We start from the raw sequence: 17,008 nt of genomic DNA, 5'->3' as shown, positions 1-17,008 counted from the left end.
GTAGTCAGTAATGGTTACTTTTTTAAACCAAGCATAGGGAAAAAAATTATGGAATCACTCAATTCAGAGGAAAAAATTATGGAATCATGAAAAACAAACCGACGAAAAAACACTCCAACACATCTCTGGTATTTTATTGCACCACCTCTGACTTTTATAACAGCTTGGAGACTCTGAGGCATGGACTTAATGAGTGTCCAACAGTACTCTTCATCAATCTGGCTACTTTTTATTCAATATTTCTAAAAGAATTTTATTCAATATTTCTAAAGAACCCAGTAATTTTGGCTTTATTTTTTAACAGGGTAAATAACATGCTAATTTTATTCTTCAGGTTATGAATGTCAAGATACCAAATTTGTACTGTTATCTTTTCTATTTTTTATCCAATAATAAAACAATAATGGAAAAAGGCAATTTATGTTTTTTTTTTGGTTTTTTTTTAACTTAGCTTTTTTTATTTCCTGAAAGCATTCTTTTTACTTACCGTAGCTTTGCTTTGGAACTTGCATGTTTAATTATGGTATACGATCACTGGTACAATATACTGCAATGCCTTAGTATATTATACTGTGCCTCTACTTTTTGGGATACTGTCACACTTTCAATTTGGTCAGTATTTTACCTCAGTATTTGTAGGCCAAGACCAGGAGTGGGTGATAAATACAGAAGTGGTGACGTGTTTCTATTAGACCATGTGCACACATTCAGTATTTGGTCAGTATTTTACCTCAGTATTTGTAGGCCAAGACCAGGAGTGGGTGATAAATACAGAAATGGTGACGTGTTTCTATAAGACCATGTGCACACATTCAGTATTTTACCTCAGTATTTGTAGGCCAAGACCAGGAGTGGGTGATAAATACAGAAATGGTGACGTGTTTCTATTAGACCATGTGCACACATTCAGTATTTAGTCAGTATTTTACCTCAGTATTTGTAAGCCAAGACCAGGAGTGGGTGATAAATACAGAAATGGTGACGTGTTTCTATTAGACCATGTGCACACATTCAGTATTTAGTCAGTATTTTACCTCAGTATTTGTAGGCCAAGACCAGGACTGGGTGATAAATACAGAAATGGTGACGTGTTTCTATAAGACCATGTGCACACATTCAGTATTTGGTCAGTATTTTACCTCAGTATTTGTAGGCCAAGACCAGGAGTGGGTGATAAATACAGAAGTGGTGACGTGTTTCTATTAGACCATGTGCACACATTCAGTATTTAGTCAGTATTTTACCTCAGTATTTGTAAGCCAAGACCAGGACTGGGTGATAAATACAGAAATGGTGACGTGTTTCTATAAGACCATGTGCACACATTCAGTATTTGGTCAGTATTTTACCTCAGTATTTGTAGGCCAAGACCAGGAGTGGGTGATAAATACAGAAGTGGTGACGTGTTTCTATTAGACCATGTGCACACATTCAGTATTTGGTCAGTATTTTACCTCAGTATTTGTAGGCCAAAACCAGGAGTAGGTGATAAATACAGAAGTGGTGACGTGTCTCTATTATACTTTTCCTCTGATTGCTCCACTCTTGGTTTTGGCTTACACATACTGAGGTAAAATTCTGACCAAATACTGACCATGACTATCTGATTCTTAGGTCACGTTCACACGTTGAGTATTTGAGTTTTTTACCTCAGTAAAATCCAAAATCAGGAGTGGAATAATCAGAGAAAAAGTATAACGGAAACACGTCACTGCTTCTGGATTTTGTACTCATTCCAGGTTTTGACTTACAACTACAAGCACTGAAAAAAGTCAGATTTTTTTCTTCATGTAAAATTGCTAAATAATAATGAAAAACATTTAAAATAATGTCATTTTTACTGCGCTATTTCATAAAACAAAAAATATCACAAATATCAGACATATTTGGTGTCCTTGTAATCCTAACAACCCGTACAATGCAGTGATTAGATTATATATGGTGATTGGTAAATGGTATAAAAAAAAATGGAGTGATTGATTTTTTTTTTTCTCCCTTATAATTTCCTGCCACAATAGAAAGAAATTGTAAATTGGTGTGGCTTGGGGTTTTACTAAGGGTGTGGTAAAAATTTGCCAAGTGCACCACATAATTTTCTGCTCAGTAAGGCTATGTGCCCACGTAGCCTTTTAAAAGGCACACTAAAAACCGGACTCCTTCCCAGAAATCGCGCGTTTTTTTCCGGGCGATTTCACCGCGATTCTGTTCGCGATTTTGCCGCGATTTTCTGAAGCACTTTCCAAGCGATTTGAAGCATCGCTTGGAAAGTGATTGACAGGTTGGTCACACTCGTCAAACATAGTGTTTGACAAGTGTGAGCAGCTTTTTACTATTGAGGCCGCCTATGCAGCATCAATAGTAAAAGATAAAATGTTAAAAATGATAAAAAAATAAAAAATTGGGGTATATTTACCTTCCGACGTCCCGCGCTGCCATCCCGGGTCACAGCGTTCCCAGTAATGCCTTGCGAGACCTGTGATGACGTTGGTCTCGCGTTACTATAGCAATCTCGCGAGACCACGTCATCACAGGACCTGGCCGCAAAGCATTACTGGGAACGCTGTGGCCCGGGATGGCAGCGCGGGACGTCGGAAGGTAAATATACCCCGATTTTTTTATTTTTTATTCTTTTTTTTACAGGGGTATGATACTCAGGGCCTGGAGGACAGTCTCCTCTCCTCCACACCGTGGGTACCAACCGCACATGAGACGCTTAACTTCCCGCATGGTGGGCATAGCCACATGCGGGAAGTAAGCGATTCTCATGCATTCCTATGGGTGCGGAATCGCGGCAATTCTTTGCGATTCCGCACAAAAGAATGAGCATGCTGCAATTTTTTTTCCGCGATGCGATTCCGCAGCGGAAAAAAGCGCAGCATTAGCACGGCATGTGCGGAATGCCATAGGAATGCATGGGGGGCGTTTTGTACACGATTTTTAAATGTTTTCGCGGCAAAAATGCTTAAAAATCGCATCGTGGGCACACAGCCTAAAAGTTGGGAGGCATGCGTATACATCAGCAGAGTCATGAGCTTGGTGATTGGCTAGGATCCTTCCAGTAATAATGTCCCCTATCCCGGTATAATGTCTCTATTCTGGGCCCCTTCCTGGAATAATGTCTCCCTTTCCTGGTATAATGTCCTCCATCCTGGGCCTCTTGTTGGTATAATGTCTCCCTTTTCTGGTATAATGTCCTACATCCTGAGCCTCTTCCTGGTTTAATGTTTCCCTTTCCTGTTATAATGTCCTCCATCCTGTGCCCTTTTTGATATAATGCCCCCATCCTGGGCCCCTTCCAGTAATATATGTCCCCCATTCTAGCATAATGCCCCCCATCCTAGGTCCTTTACAGTAATATTTGTTTTCCATCCTAGTATACTATCTTCATCCTAGTATACTATCCCCATCCTGGACCCCTTCCAGTAATACATGTCCCCATCCTGGTATAATGTAACCCATCCTATGCCCCTTCCATGTATAATGTCCTCCATCCTGAGCCCCTTCCTGGTTTAATGTTTCCCTTTCCTGGTATAATGTACTCCATCCTTATCCCTTTCTGATGTAATATACAAAAAAGTTGCACTCTATCGTGCTAAAGCATGTCAATGTGAAATATATGAATAGCTATACGACTTCTGAATACTAGAAAAAAATGAGACGCTTTGCACACAATTTGGCCAAGTTACAGTATGTCTGCCCATCAACCAACATAAAGGTGGTCTCAAAAAAATTACAGCAGGCTTCTACCTACCCATAAATGCAGGCAATGCTGAGAGAGGTGTCCACATTCACCCACGAATTCAGACATCAGCCTAAGAGATGTGTGATGGATCTCCCAGGGGAAGAGGTTGTCGACTTTGCTCACCTCGGGATGAGGGTAGAGAATGACCTAGCAGGGGTCAGCTCTCTGGCACCACCACTTGCCTCTGGTCAGTCAGGGAGCTGCACCGAGGGCAAATAGTCACCGGAAAGGCTTCCCTTATAGGTACGAGTAAATGAGGCGCTCCCAGTGAGGGGGGTATACAGTATATCACCGGTCCAGGCTAGGCATATATATATAAACCTCCCGGCCGTTACTGCCATCATTCATCATGAACACAGTATGGTATTCTGCCACCAGTTCCTCGTTCGAAATAAGCCCCGTCCAACAACAGGCTTGTATCGGGTCAGAAACCAACCCGGGTAGCGTACATTTGACCAACGGAACGTGCGGACATGGGGATTTATGTATCGAGATAAAAGAGCAGCCCAAAATTAATTTTATATTTAGTCGCCAAAAAGGCGCACTAGAAATATACAGGTATATATTTACAAGAACAATATACAGGTATACAGTCAGGAGTGCAGTACAAAGGTAGGGTATAGATAGGTTGCAATTACAGTGTCATGTAGCATGTGACCACAGAGAGGCGCTGAAGGATCACAGGTCTAAATCTTAGTTAGATGTTCCCTTGGTCGTGTCAGATAACGGGACCTCCTGCCAGTAGAAAACTAAGTCCAAAATGAGAGTCTGCCTTATATCTCCTAGGCTGTTTTCTCCCACACTCTGCTGCCACCCCTGGGCTGGGCTGCCTCCCACCTCCCATGTCTGAGAATATGATTTCTGTCCAGAATTGTGAATGGCCCATAACTTTCCGCCTGAAGCTCTGAATGGGTCGTTTGTGCTGCCACTGGGATCCGCTGGATTTTATCTGCGCATAAAGACCAAATGTGCCTACCGTATGTAATTCCTGGTGGCTAAGCTTTATAACTCCATAATGCAGAGTGCTACAGGTGGTTGCCGAGCACGGGCGTATGGGGGAAGGAACGTCAATTTGGATTATGTGCTTGGCTAGTCTCAGAGATATTGCATTCTGTTATTATAGGTCATTTTTCAGATTCAATACCTCAGAGCCTGCTGTGATTTGTTGTGCCATGGTATGCTTGGTCGAAAAAAGGGAGCCAGCTGGCTGCAGCTGCAGAAGATTTCACACCATTGTGTTAAGAGCTTCAAAGAGCTTCTTACTGGTGTATTAATTAAAGCAAAACATTGCATTGCCTTTTATGGCCTGGAGGCACATTCCAGGAGTGGACAGAGATGTCCTATAATCCGAAATAGATTCTCCCTCGTCCCTCCAAAGAGGTATTCACATGGATAGGGACCCATCAGTTTTTTTGAGATCACCTTGACGTTGGTTGATGGGCAGACATAACTTGGCCAAATTGTGTGGAAAGTGTCTCATTTTTTTCTAGTATTCAGAAGCCGTATAGCTATTCATATTTTATATATTTCACATTGACATGCTTTAGTATGATAGCATGCAACTTTTTTGAATATTTTACATGGAGGTAGCTGCTCCTAAGTTAGCACCTATTCACACTAGCTTGGATGTACCAGTCAGTTTTTTGTTCTTTCTGATATAATGATCCCCATCCTGGGCCCCTTCGAGCAATTTATGTCCCACATTCTAGAATAATGCCCCCCATCCTGGGCCCTTTACAGTAATATATCTATCCCATCCTGGTATAATATCCCCATCCAGGCCCCTTCCAGTAATATATGTCCCCATCCAGATATACGGTCCCCCATCCTGGGCCCCTTCAACTAATATATGTCCACAATCCTGGTATAATGTCACCCATCATGTGCCCCTTCCATGTATATAGTCTCCATCCTGGTTCCCCCATCCTAGGCCCCTTCAATAATAATATCCTTCATCCTGGTATAATGTCTCCATCCATAATGTTCTTCTTAGTATAGCGTCCTCCATCCTAGACTCCTTTCTGGTATAATGCTCCCAACCCTGGGTTTGCACCCTTTGGGTCTCTGCTCCTCAATATACTTCAGCTGAATTTGCATCCTATGCACCACTTACCAGATTGCTGTTTTTATGGAATAACTCCAAAGAAGAGCTAATTTTCATTTTATATTTTGAACAGCTGACATGTGCCAGTAACAGCGGCGGGAGGAATTGCGATACTCCAGCGGCTGTTAACCCGTGAAATGCCGTTGTCAGATGCTGACAGCAGCATTTAGCATGCATTTCTGTCCATCTCACTGGAAATCCGCTCATGGATGACCCCGTCACGTGTTCGCCGGTCACTGATTGGTTGGCATGACAAACAGAGGTCTCCTGGAGAAGCTCTATGGTTTTCACTGCCGCATTGCTACGAGGGCCACCCGGCGGTTGGCGCTCATAGCAAGTCAGCAATTCTACTACATGCAGACGATCTGATCATTGCTTGTATGTAGCAGAGCCGATCGGGTTATGGCAGCTTCTAGTCTCCCATTGAGACTATAAAAACATGCCAAAAGTGAAAAAAAATGGTTTTTAAAAATCTAAAAAAAATATAAGTTCAAATCACCCCCCTTTTGCCCCATTCAAAATAAAACAATGCAATATTTGGAATCACTGCATTTAGAATTGCCCAATCTATCAATAGAAAAAATAATTAACTTGATCGCTAAATGGAGTAGCGAGAAAAACGTAAAAATGGCAGAATTACTTCTTTTTGGTCACTGCGACATTGCATTAAAATGCAATAACGAGTGATCAAAAGATGGTATCTGCACCAAAATGGTATCATTAAAAACGTCAGTTCAGCACACAAAAAAATAAGCCCTCACCCAACCCAAGATCACGAAAAATGGAGACGCAGCGTGTATCGGAAAATGGCGCAATTTTTTAAACGAAGTTTGGAATTTTTTTTCACCACTTAGATAAAAAAGAACCCAGACATCTTTGGTGTCTATGAATTCGTAATGACCTGGAGAATCATAATGGCAGGTCAGTTTTAGCATTTAGTGAACCTAGTAAAAAAGTAAAACAAAAAACAATTGTGGGATTGCACTTTTTTGCAATTTCACCGCACTTTGAATTTCTTTCCCATTTTCTAGGACATGGTAAGTTAACACCAATGGTGTCATTCAAAAGTACAACTCGTCCCGCAATAAACAAGCCTTCATATGGCCATATTGAAGGAAAAATAAAAAAGTTATGGCTCTGGGAAGAAGGGTAGCAAAAAGCAAAAACGCAAAACCAAAAATACCTCTGGTCATGAAGGGTTAAACAATGATTTCTCAGTAACGGTGGATCAGACTGCCCATGTAAAGGTGTTTCTGGACTTGTGTGTGAAAGAGCTGTTCATATAAACAGTTTGAGGAGTTAAAACCTACTGACGTATTTACTTTAAGGCATGGTAATCACAGCGTTAAAAATATATGTGACATTTGTAATTATTTCACCTATTTCAAAAGTTTGTGCTTGTTGATCCCATCATTATTATTAACATTCATTATTACTCCATTCTATGCAGCCTGGTAACATAGAAAATATATTAATAATGAAAGTAATACTAATGTCAAAAGTATGTGGTAATGTATTTCTTTCACAAAAAAATGACAAATTTCAGAGAATAGTTAAGCCTCCTCAAAACATCATCTGTTTGTAAGAGATCACCCCTCATCTAGACAATTGTTTTAATCCCTATTTGTTATGTATAATGGTCATGTATTGTACACACCATCAGCCACAGGAAAATCTATCAACTGGTAAAACTTAAAATCCCTTTAAAAATTTTCAATTCTATTAAAATCTGTTTCTAAAATAGTTGGGTGATGGCAAAACAGATTGATCCACACTCTCAATGTAATCATCATATGGGATCACACCCTGAACTGCAAGTCTGCATAATTATGCAGTAATCAGATCACCCTTCCCACTTGCCAGAGTGTAATTTGAGCCTTGTGGGCCCCAGTACAAAATTTCCAATAGGGCCATCAAATTTCACAGGTTTTTTAAAAGTATATCTTTTTGGTCTCCCCAAGCTTCAAGGCTCGGGGTGCTAACATTGCACCCACTGTTCTGTCTTCTTACATGTTCTCATGGTGTGAAATCTGACAAACAGCATAAACCTTCTTTTCTTTTAAAATAAGCAGACCGTTCTCTGTAATCTAACTTGTTTATTGGTGAACAGATGGATGTATAGAACTGAAATGTAAGTGGTAAAACTACAATAATACTAATAACAGGTATAAGTATTGAGCTTAGAATATCACATAACTAAGACATTTACAATTAACAGTGAAAGCACACAGCAAGATAGAGCTTGTACATGTGAACACATGACTTAGTAACAATCACTGTCTGATTTAGCAACAGTTCTGAATACACAATTTCACAGAACAGAGATAGTTCCCCTACTAGATATACTTTATCCAGGATATTGGAGTTTTAGTAACATAATGCAGGATAAAGTTTTACACAACTGTTCTTTTGGACTGCTTCTTACAAAATGACTGCTTCACCAGGACCGTTTTACCCAAAATGCATTGGTTTCTCCCACAATGCATTTGATAACTTTACAGAAAAACAACTGGCAATACAGTTTAATGCCAGATGGTGCTATTACCACATTAGACATCACTAACAGAGTATTACAGCTTATTAAAATGACAAAAGTAATTTTAACCTCGTCTTTTGGCCTAATGGGCCGAATACTCATTATAGTTATGCTCCTGCCCCTTGTCTTGTAATACGGAATGACTGATTTCTTATTAAAGACCCCAAAAAAGTGAAGGAAAAAAAGGAAACCGGGATGGCAGTTCCTTCTATCACTCCAATACAATCTAAGATACAGTACAACAGATGACAATGTCTTCATGACAGAAGAGAACATGTTTTGAAATGCGGTTTTCCCTTACAACTTCTTTACAAATTTATTCTAGCCATGATATAAAATCATCTGGTACTTACCCTTCCCTGGTCCAGTGGTGCATCTCCCCCTGCTGCTTTTGTGATTGTCTATAACGCTGCAGTCAATCACTTAGCTCACACACCAAAGCAGTGTTGGAGATGCCACACTGAACCCATGGAGCTGCTGATTTTATTATTTTTGTGACTTCCAGAACAAATCCATAAAAAGTTAGAAAATAGAAAACTTATCTAAAGGGGTTTTTAAGCAATTAAAATTATGAATAAATGAACCATTATGGACAAATAAGACAGTACAAAGTTTAATGAGACAAAAATAAAGGGCACTCAAAATCTTGTAGGCCGAGAATACAGAATATAGCATTTCAGGAGTATAAAGATCTCAATTGGAAATCTAAAAATAAACCAAGCTAGCAAAGTTATCGCCATCCTCCTTCCCTGTGTTGTATGGATCATGCCTCCTACCTCATCCACACAGTGTCCTCCATTGCGCTTCTGCTCAGGCGCACTTCTATATGCACTACTGAGGACAGGGCAAAGTACAATAGTGTGCATGCACTAGGAAATGCCATAGAGAGCTGGTGCATGCGTACTACAGTACTTTGCTCTGCCCTCAGAAGTACATATAGAAGTGCACCTGTGCAGAAGCGCAATGAAGGACACTATGTGGATGACATAGGATGCGTCATTCACATTAAAGCAGGCAAGGAGGACGATGATTGTAAGAAAAGAGGAGGCATCAGATCAAGACCATAGGTGAGTATAATAAAAACTATGTTTTATGTTATGGAGAGCGCATTAGGGACATTGATGCAGCATTCTATTATGCTGTTTATTAGGACATACAGGTGCAGGCCCTACTATAGTTAGGCAAAATCTGGTGACAGATTCCCTTTAAGCCAGGGTAGTGGACTGGTTTAGCTAATGTTGGATACTAAAGTGTGATAAACCACACTCTTCTTTCCACAGAAAAACTATACTCTTCCAGGTAAAGTCAAAGAGAGACCAAAGTTTTACATGTTGGACTTTGCCTCATGCCCGACATTTGTAAATTTTGGGTTGCTTGTGTAGGAGGGAGAGTCCCCACTGTGTAACCATTCTGGAACCAAGGAGACTGTCACCAAGGTTCCTAGGGAAACTGTTTCCGGGGGACCAGGGACAGTTCTAGAAGGAGTGCGGGTGGAGCAGGTATAAAAGGAACTGAGAATGCCAGCAGGGGGCACTCGACAGAGTGGGAGAAAAGGAGCAGGAAGCCTAGGTGGCGCCAGAGAGCCAAGAGCGAGAAGGAGTGAGCGACGACCAGAGAGATTGGAGGGGGACTCACCATGGTAAGGGAGGAAACAGCACCGAGCAGCCCAGCCGAGGGACGCCAATCGGATGACTGCGCTCCCGCTCCCGTCACTCCAGCCTGCGACTATCGCGGCCTGCCCGCTGCCACCCGTGGCCGCCACTGCCCGACTCCAGCCCGTGGTCGCAGCCTGCCCACTGCCACCCGTGGCCGCCACTGCCCGACTCCAGCCCGTGGTCGTGGCCTGCCCACTGCCACCCGCTGCCACCACTGCCCGAATCCAGCCCGTGGTTGCGGCCTGCCCGCGGCTGCCACTGTCCGACTTCAGCCCGAGGCTGTGGCCTGCCTGCCGCCACCCGCGGCCGCTGCTGTCCGACTCCAGCCTGCAGCTGTGGCTTACATGGCCAGGGCCCTGGCCACCGCCATTCCACCTCTGCCGGGAGGCACAACACAGAGGAACACTTCAGGGTGTAGGAACGCCAGAAGCGTACGTCAACTCCTCGTCGGCTGGGCCCAGCGGCTGAGACGCCGAATAGACACCGACCACCACTCTGCCGGACGTCAGAGGAGGATAAGTGACACCTTGTAGTTGATAAATCATAGTTTTTGGACCCGTCGTCGGCCATACCACGGCCTCATAGTTACCGGTTCCGACCGGGTAGTTATTATCGTGTTACCTGTGTATTATTGTTTTGATACCTGCGAGGATAACTGTTGTTAGCTTGCTAGTTACTCGAGATAGCCCCTATATATATAAAGGTTGCATTCTCCGGCTCCCGTCTCGTCACTGCATCCTGCGTACCTGCGATAACTACACTTGTATGGAGGGGGTTCAAGAAATGTGCTTGCAGCATAAATGGCTGGTTCCGGCTGTGTTACACAGCCAGCCATCAAGAAAAAAACATTTCTTACGGAGTGTAAGATTCACACACGTGTACATGTAGTTTTAAGGCCCCCATACAAAGATTAATGCCGGCTGAACTTGCAGATATCGTTCAGATGAAGCGTCGTTTATCCAACATCTTTCTAATATGTATGGCCATTTTTAGTCTGCTCCAACAGAATTCAACCAGTGTATGGGACGGCAAGTGGATGCGTCAATGCAAGGCCAGGCTCAGGTGCCATAGATAACAGACAATCTTCACTGCAGATTTTGCTGACGTTACATGTACATTTTCCAGTATAATACCCCCTTTGTATTTTAAAGGGTAAAGCACATGATGAAAATCAACAGCCTTTCCACAACAGAATGAGCATGATGACCATTAGAAAATCCACATTTTGCTCTGATTTTCATTCCTAATTTCTGTATTATTTGTATATGTGAGTTTGAAAATTCTATCGGCTCATATTGCAGTGTAGATTGCCACAGAATTGTACGATCAGATATGCTCTGTAAATCCACCGTGTATGGACAAAAACCTGAAGGGACCCATTAGGGTATGTGCACACGGTGTCTGTTAGATGTTGGCATACCCAATATTTTTCTAAAGTGTCTTGTCTTTTTTGTCATCTTTTTTTGCCTTTTCTTTAAAATTGTATGTATAAGATAGGGCGGCGTCCAAGAATAGTCAGGTCACTTCTTTTAGCCACTTCTTGACTTTCAAAACGTGAAGCAGGTAAAAGAAGTGACAAAAGACAGAACCTAAGCGCAGTAATGTCAATTTTACATTGCAGTACAAATGTTCATAAATTTAAACATTTGTTAAGGATTTTTTCAGCGGGCTCCTCGCAGAATCTTCTTGAAAAAAACAATGTGAGCACATACTCATAATAAGACAGATCCCTTTTATACACCAGAAGGTAGATAGTCCTGTTTTCATCCCATAGGTAGCTCTATTCTAATCATTTATTAACCCCTAGAAGACTTGATCTCTTTGGGCCTTAAAGGTCAAAAATGAGCAGTTTTAATATTCAAAGAATCATAGAATGTTATAATTGGAAGGGACCTCAAGGGTCATCATGTCCAACGCCCTGATCAATACAGGGTTCACTGAACCATGTCAGAAAGATGTCTGTCCAGCCTCTGTTTGAAGACTTCCATTGAAGGAAAACTCACCTCCTGTTCCAATCATTGCTCACCCTCACTGGCAAAAATGTTTTTCTAATATCTAATCTGTATCTTCTCCCTTTCAGTTTCATTCTATTGCTTCATGTTTACATTTGAAAATGAGAATAAGGAGGATCTCTCCACACTGTGACATCCCTTCAGATATTTGTAGACAGCTATTAAGTCTCCTCTTAGCCTTCTTTTTTGCAAGCTAAACATTCCCAGATACTTTAACCATTCCTCAGGTGGTAGTTTGCCATAGTGCAGCAATAATACCAGCTTGGTGTTAATAGTGTGCAGCAACTGTTCACACAATGCAGCCTGTTTTGCCTTATTTGTTGTGCTTAAGTTTATTATTGAAATTGGACAGGAATCAGTGTACATTGTACTGTTTTGTACTTACCTGGTTTGGGAATAATAGTGTTACACACCTGTTCCAAGTATTCGGGTCCATGTTTCCCTCCCCTGGGTCTTCTGCTCTCTGTTGTGGTCCTTGTTGAGTTTTTCAGGTTACTCCCCCGTGAAAATGGTGATTCCACCTCCCTAATCCTATTTAAGGCTCACTGACACACACACACCTGTGACTTCAGATTGTGTTTCAAGACTCTTTTTTTTTGTTTTTTTCCACCTCCTGTGCACACTGTGCTAACCTGCCTCTTTCCTTGCTGACTTCTTTGCATCCATCCCTTTGTTCCCAAGACTCCAGAGTGTACCATGTCCTTGCTTCCCACGTGCCATCTTGCCAGCTTCACTGACTCCCAGGACGGTGTATCTACTAGGAACTGGGGCTTAGTGGGTCCACTTCAAAATTTGAGCCTAACAGAATCTGAAGACCATGGATCTCAAAGGAGCAGCAGCAACATCATCGTTGCCGTGGTATAAAGATGACCTACTGGGGCTGATAATGCAAGGCGGCTACAAGTCAACGGGAGTTAATCCAGGCTATGCACTCTGTCTGCTGAGTTGACCTAGAACATTGATGCTCTCCTGGTTGTCTTTTACGCCAGCTTATCCAGTCGCATCAAAAATGATGTCGCTGGTAGAGATTTGCTGTCCTCCATTGATGACTTGATTTCCCTTGACATCTAAGAGGAATTGCAGTTTAAAAAGTGGTATAAGGAAAAAACGCTTGGTTCCCATGTCTCACATTCTGAAAGGTTCATACTAATGAAATGTAAAATACTGACCAAATACTAAACATGTGAATGTGACCTAACAAACAGTAACTGCAGTAAATAAGGTTTGAGAAGTAAAATTACTGCTATTTGGAACTATATTAAATACTTTTATCATATACAGAAACAATTGTTTAAAAAACATGGTGGAGAACATATTGGGCCCAGGGCTATTTCTGTTTGTTAAAGATTTAATAGTCACCAATACGTCCTCTTGCAAAAAGGCTTCTTGAATGAGGAACATTCTTTGTCTGACAATGTGGAGAGTGTGGGTTCTGAAATGTGTGAGTCATACTTTTGTCAAGAAGTCCGACGGTGACAAGTCTGCAAGGAGGCGCTTTAAATACTACAATGAGTTTTATAGTAATCCCTAAAGACTAGAGTTGAGCGACTTTTGGTTTTTTAGGGTCGCGTTTCGTTTCGTGAAACCCGACTTTTCCAAAAGTCGGGTCGAGCAAGATTGTCTGATTATAGGGAAAAGTCGGGGTCGTCCCGAAACACGAAACCCAATGTAAGTCAATGGGGAATAAAAGTCGGCAGTGAGAGGAGGACAGGAAACACACCTACAGTGCCCATTTGAATGCCAAAAGCATCAATTCTTCTTACTTAAGCTTGTCAACCTTAATTAACTTCATAATACAAGTTACGCACTGAAAAATGGGGGTTATTTGGCTAAATTTGTGAGGGGGGAGGGCTGGCTGCAGGTTTTCATGTGCCCTGGGCGAAAGAGCGCCCCTTTAACACATACCACAACTCATCATGCTCCGATACGGCAGAGAAATAGCGGTATAGTACAATGAAAAATACCTCACTTTTTACATCTCATGACGAGGCCCATCTATTTCTCCATACAAAATCATTGGTCCCATATAATGTTTGAAACAGTATATGATGAGCTCCACATAATGCTACAGTATATGTTGGTCACCATGGATGAAGCTCCACTGTCTTATGGGCCCAAATAATGCTCCAAACATAATGGGCCCCATTTCTAATGCTCTAGTGTATAATGGGCCCTGTAAATGCTGCTCCAGTGTCTGATGTCCACCTTTGGAATGTTCCAGTGTATGGTGGGCCCCATCTATCATTCTCCAGAGTATAGTGCTCCCCAAAAATTGCTGTCCCAACATAGAAAACAATCAAATAAGTCTCCTCGCTAGGGAATCCCTGTACTTGTCTGGACAGGTGCTGTAGCTTGCTTAACAGCTCGCCAGCCGTTCTCACGCCCAGTATGGATTGCACGTGATTGCACAAAGGTTAGAAAGGGTACCGTATCCCTGGATAACATGTATGGATAGCATACACATTCAAAATATATGTCTATACAGCATGAGGCAGGCTCAGACGGTGTTAGGCCCAGTATGGATTGCACGTCATTGCACAAAGGTTAGAAGGGGTACCGTATCCCCGGATAACATGTATGGATAGCGTACACATTCAAAATATATGTCTATACAGCATGAGGCAGGCTCAGACGGTGTTAGGCCCAGTATGGATTGCACGTCATTGCACAAAGGTTAGAAGGGGTACTGTATCCACGGATAACATGTATGGATAGCGTACACATTCAAAATATATGTCTATACAGCATGAGGCAGGCTCAGACGGTGTTAGGCCCAGTATGGATTGCACGTGATTGCACAAAGGTTAGAAAGGGTACCGTATCCCTGGATAACATGTATGGATAGCGTACACATTCAAAATATATGTCTATACAGCATGAGGCAGGCTCAGACGGTGTTAGGCCCAGTATGGATTGCATGTCATTGCACAAAGGTTAGAAGGGGTACCGTATCCCCGGATAACATGTATGGATAGCGTACACATTCAAAATATATGTCTATACAGCATGAGGCAGGCTCAGACGGTGTTAGGCCCAGTATGGATTGCACGTCATTGCACAAAGGTTAGAAGGGGTACCGTATCCCCGGATAACATGTATGGATAGCGTACACATTCAAAATATATGTCTATACAGCATGAGGCAGGCTCAGACGGTGTTAGGCCCAGTATGGATTGCACCTCATTGCACAAAGGTTAGAAGGGGTACCGTATCCCCGGATAACATGTATGGATAGCGTACACATTCAAAATATATGTCTATACAGCATGAGGCAGGCTCAGACGGTGTTAGGCCCAGTATGGATTGCACGTGATTGCACAAAGGTTAGAAAGGGTACCGTATCCCTGGATAACATGTATGGATAGCGTACACATTCAAAATATATGTCTATACAGCATGAGGCAGGCTCAGACGGTGTTAGGCCCAGTATGGATTGCACGTCATTGCACAAAGGTTAGAAGGGGTACCGTATCCCCGGATAACATGTATGGATAGCGTACACATTCAAAATATATGTCTATACAGCATGAGGCAGGCTCAGACGGTGTTAGGCCCAGTATGGATTGCACGTCATTGCACAAAGGTTAGAAAGGGTACCGTATCCCTGGATAACATGTATGGATAGCGTACACATTCAAAATATATGTCTCAGGAGGCAGGCTCAGATGGTGTCAGGCACAGTATGGATTTGACGGCCCAGATTACACAGCGGAGGAGCAGGGAGAGGTAAAGATTGCAAATGCTGGGGCCCTGGCCAAGCAAGGGGGGCCCACTCGTGGGCGTCGGTACTGGCACTGGGCCCCTCATAGTACAGCGGTGTGTCTGACGGCGGGTGTGCACCACCACCGTCAGAGACACTTGATTGCACTATGAGGGACCCTGTGCCAGTGCCCGCGCCCAAGAGTCGGCCTACCCACCTGTCCAGGGCAACAGCACTCGCACCGTGTCGTGCGCTAGGTGGTGACCCCGGCCATGGGGGGGAGGCAGCACAGTTAGGGAGTTTTAGAAAGTGGCATATGTTGATGTTGGACATTCAACTGATGCAAAAGGCGAAATAGGTGAAGTACCAGGAAGAGGTGGACCAAAGCAAGCCATTTTTCTGTCACCCTATGTGTCATCAGGGGAAGGTGGGACAAAATCCTTGGAAACCCATGCGTGGTTCATTTTAATGAAGGTTAGATCATCCACATTTTGGGTTGACAGACGGGTCCTTTTTTCTGTCAGGATTGATCCAGCTGCACTGAAGACTCTTTCCGATAGCACACTTGCAGCTGGGCAAGCGAGCTCCTGTAAGGCATATTGGGCCAATTCAGGCCAGGTGTCCAGTTTAGCGGCCCAATAGTCAAAGGGGAATGACCTGTGTGGGAGAACATCGATATGGGAGGAAAAGTAGTTTGTAACCATAGTTGACAACTGCTGTCTCCTGTCACTTTCCATCGATGCAGTATTACCAGTTGTGTGAGCGGTATTTGAAAAATCAGTCCACAACATTGTCATGAAACCCCTGTCTCCAACGCCACTTCTGCTGTGTGCACCACGAACACCTCTGCCAAGCTGCCCCCGGCCCGTACGGCTCGTGTGAGAACCATCACCGCTGCTGTGTGCTGGGAATGCCTCAAGCAACCGATTTACCAGAGTTGCTTGTTTATTAGCCAATATTAGGTCAAGGTTCTCCTGTGGCATGATGTTTTGTAATTTGCCTTTATAGCGTGGATCCAGGATGCTGGCCAACTAGTAGTCGTCATCGTTCATCATTTTGGCAATGCGGGGGTCCCTTTTTAGGATCCGCAAGGCATAATCTGACATGTGGGCCAATGTTCCCGGTGTCAATGATGCACTGCGAGTGCTGGGTGGAGGAGCACTTTCTGGTAAATCCACATCCCTCCAGTCACGCACAAACCCTGTACCAGACCTTGCCACGCCAACATTTTCACTTGCCCCACGAGATGCATCCTCCTC

The 17,008-nt window shown here is 43.0% G+C and overlaps 1 protein-coding gene and 1 long non-coding RNA gene across 2 annotated transcripts in view; one reads left to right on the top strand and one right to left on the bottom strand.

Annotated features, from left to right (window-relative positions):
• LOC141048515 (uncharacterized) overlaps positions 1–17,008 on the top strand; it is a 115,247-nt gene that overhangs the window by 571 nt on the left and 97,668 nt on the right. The window lies entirely within an intron of this gene.
• MYO1F (myosin IF) overlaps positions 1–17,008 on the bottom strand; it is a 233,401-nt gene that overhangs the window by 186,029 nt on the left and 30,364 nt on the right. The gene's annotated exons all lie outside the window — the stretch shown is intronic.

This window comes from Dendrobates tinctorius, unplaced genomic scaffold (genome assembly GCF_039654945.1).
Source record: "Dendrobates tinctorius isolate UK_male_01 unplaced genomic scaffold, ASM3965494v1 ptg000011l, whole genome shotgun sequence".
In the NCBI taxonomy this organism is placed as follows: domain Eukaryota; kingdom Metazoa; phylum Chordata; class Amphibia; order Anura; family Dendrobatidae; genus Dendrobates; species Dendrobates tinctorius.
This window is presented reverse-complemented; position numbering and strand designations above follow the sequence as displayed.